A 3,710-nucleotide genomic window follows, 5' to 3' on the forward strand; every position below is an offset into this window, starting at 1 on the left:
TAATTGCTTCTTGGCTTGGCTGCTAGACGTACCATAAAGAGGCAAAAAGTTAAGGTTACCTGACACTTTTCACCAGAAAGACCTGCTTTATTTTGCTAGCCAGTTTATTTAACTTTACCTGCTGCAATCGCAGTTCAACACACTGTGGTAAAGGACTTTTCTCTTTGCAGTTACAACAAAAATTAATTTGGATAATCAGTAGGAACATACCTGGCCCTTGGTCTCTCTTTAACCAATAGCTGAGTTACCAGGACTATTCCCAAGGGAAATGTTGCAAAATCAGTTACTCAAAGTTTAGAAGGTCTAGAGATTGGCTGGCTGCATTGACAGAAGCTGGACTTGCGGAGCACAGACTCTGCTCTTAGACTACATCCGTGACTATACACTATGAAACAGCCCTGGCTCAAGCCAGGCGGTTTGTAAGCACACAACTAGTGTGGTAGAACGTCCCTAACGTGCCAGTGCTGCCCCCATGGGCAATGCGTGTGCAGGGAGCACCCAGGGCTGCAGCTGCCTCTGTAGCACAGCCTCAGGGGCCTTCACCCTGCTGTCGAGCTGACACATCTCCAGCTTCCTATGCAAAACCCATCTGCAGCAGCTTCCCTTGTGGCTGAGGAACAGAGCTTGGAATTGGGGACAATCAGAAACTATTTTCCGTGTTAGTATTAGAAAGTGCATTGCCAGGTGCGTAGTTTCACTACAGGCAAGGCATCAGAGTTTCAAGGAGAGCCTACACCCTAGGATCTGATTCTAGTCAGGGTGTCTGAAATAGAGGAGGTGCACTTTAAGGCTTAGGGCCACATCTAGTCTTTTAGAGCAACACCGCATGCTTATTGTTTTGGGAAGCCTTGCAGGAAGCCAGCAGGAGCCTGTGTCGTGCATGAACCTTTGTGAGCCCCTGCCTCAGCAGGGCACCCCAGGCAGCACGGATCTCCCTGGTCCATCTCCTTTTCCCAGGCTGACAAGGGTTTTCTGCCAGCCCAAAGGACCCTAGGCAGAGCCTGCTGTGGTGGAGCTCCCAAGCGCCTGCCAGGGACGCCCATCAAACTGGCACACTCTCCTGCATGGAGTTAGCAAAGGGCATTTTCCAAAAGCTGGTGAGTGATGTTTGGTTGGCAAAGCGTACACAGCCCCCTCCTTGGAGTGGCAGCTTACAGTGCAAGAAGGAGGATTCTTCTGTATGGATTCTTCTTGTTCTGCCCAGCAACCTATAACCAACTTTTCCTAAATTACAAACTTCTGAGCATCACTTTTTGCATATACTGAGCAAGAACACTTTTCAGGTTGGTAGCTCTGCCTATGCTGAGCAGTTTGGAGCCATGCTGGAACCTCTGTGCTGACCAGACAGGTCATGCACCATCTTCAGGGAAGACTCTGTGTTCTGGCCAGTGGCTGAGCAGGGCACTTGCCAGGATCACCTCCTTGCTCCAGAAACGTAGGAAAACAGTCCCATTGACTGTCCTACACCTACATGGCGAGAGGAGAGGAGAGGAGAGGAGAGGAGAGGAGAGGAGAGGAGAGGAGAGGAGAGGAGAGGAGAGGAGAGGAGAGGAAAGACTTCAGTACCAATAATGCATAAATAAATAAATAAAGGCAGCGGGAAACAAGGGTAGACTGGGAAGGAGGTCCAACTCAGGCAGTGACCTGCTGGCAGAGACTGGTCTGCAATTGCTTCAGTACCTGAGTCCAGGATTATGCTCCAGCCAAGTGAGATATGGGGCCTCATGCTCTGTCTGAAAAACACAGAGCTGTGATCCAGAATCCAAAAACTGTTGGGAAAGAGCAAGCCTTCTGCTGGGGCACATTTTACCTCAAGTATCTTATAACATGTCCAGCAAGATCTGGAGAGGTCTCCTGAACAGCAGAGGTCTGAGCCTCAAGTGGAAGCCATGGAAACTGCATTGCACCAGACAGCAAGAAGCAGTGAGAGATTAGACACAGGCTACAGACCTGGAGCAGGCCCTGGAGGTCCAAGGCGGGTAGGGGTCACCTGGATCCCCTCTTCCAGTTGGGTTCATCCCGCTAAGCTGCTGCTATCACACCTGGGAGCTCTCACACTGCATCCTGAGCTGTGCTTTGTCTGTGCATCTATGCTTTGTTTTGTTTGCAAACCCTTTGCTTTTAGCCCTACATTTTTTTTCTCCTTTGGATCTTTGCTTTCAGTCTGGTGAATGCCCCTCTGCCCTTCTCTGCTCGAAAGCTTCACGAGACAAAGCTAACCAGAGTGGGGGGGGCACTGGCCAGGACCTGATCCTGCTCCCCTCCCCTGATCATTTGCCTGTTGGGCGCAGGGCCAACAGTTGCCAGCTGCAGGGAGCCTCAGTGCGGGGTCTGCATGATTTTTGGATAGGGGGCTGCTTGCAAGCTCAGACTCTCACCCTTGGTGCCTCTGAGCTACATCCAGATCTCCCTCTGACTGATCATATGCCCTGACATCGATCTTGAATCACTGACTTGACTTCCTGGCTTGGACCTTCCTCACTGCTGGGGCTTCATGTGGCCTCTGGACTGTTGGTGACCCTGGCTACTGTCACCAGAGTGGCTCTGCTCTCCCGTTTGAACTCTGGGATTGCGCTGCCTCTCCTGCTGCAGCTCCCTCCTCCTGGCTCCCTTCCCTCTTGGAGCAGCCTCTTCCCGCTGCTGCTGGCACCAGTGAACTGAGCTCAGTTTCAAGCAGGTAACGCAGGTGTGGGAGTAGTTAAGCAGAAGCTGTGTCTTGGAAGATGCTGGGGGCTTGTGGGGTGCTGACTGTTGGCTGAGAGGTCAGTATAGGAGTCTGCATTACTGGCTACAGGAAGGACCTGCCCCTTTGGGAGTGAGCAGTGTACCTTCCTTGTGGCAGTAGCTCATTCACCAGCTCTCTGGGTTTCCCTGAAAGGTCCCAGAGAAGAGCAATTCCCCATTGCTTTGAGCTACTCTGATGATGTAAGGTGGGAGTGAAAGTTATGTATGAAAAATGAATTGAACAAATGTTCAGGTTGCAGTTGCTCAGGAGTTACGGAGTTGCTTGTGTAGCATAGGACACTTCTTAGTACAGATTTTGAAACTGAGTGACCTGCACACAAATACGAATCCCTTTACTCCACAGTCTTAATGAAGTGCTTTGGTGGAGTTAAATCAGCTGTACATATGAAGATGGGTCCAGGATTCTCTCCTGCAGAGATATTTGAGGTGAGAAGGGCAGGGGGGAAATCCATGTATTCACATAGATGTCAATGCCACCGCGGGATTAAGCTGGCCTAGGCATGGCACCCCTGTACAGTGCACCCAGGGCCACTGAGAAGAAGGACCATCCCTGGTGCCGGCAGGCTGCTGTGTGGCTGTGCTGCTGCAGATGTGATCTGAGTTGGTGCATGACTTAAACTCTGGCATTTCACAGCTTCTGACTCTTGAGGTGGCTGTTCTGATACTGATGCTAGTTTGAAGCAAGACTTTGGTTTACTCCATATGTTAGTATGTTACATGCCCGGATTCCCCTCCTGCAGGAGGGGAGCATAGCACAAGTGTCGCTGAGCAGAGCTGAGCTCCATTTCAGAGTGCCAGCTCCCTGCAGGGCTCAGGCCGTGCTCTCCATGGCAGACCGGGAGCCCAGTGCAGTTGTAGCTGCCGCTTGGGAGCCCTTAGCCTGCACTGCCTCGCTGGCTCTGTGACCGGAGGCGCTGCATGGACAGCAGGCTGCATGGACAGTCTATGGATGTGCTGTGTGGAGA

The sequence above is a fragment of the Tinamus guttatus genome, unplaced genomic scaffold (genome assembly GCF_059628265.1).
Source record: "Tinamus guttatus ecotype Peru unplaced genomic scaffold, ASM5962826v1 Tinamus_guttatus_pri_ptg000078l, whole genome shotgun sequence".
Classification (NCBI taxonomy): Eukaryota; Metazoa; Chordata; class Aves; order Tinamiformes; family Tinamidae; genus Tinamus; species Tinamus guttatus.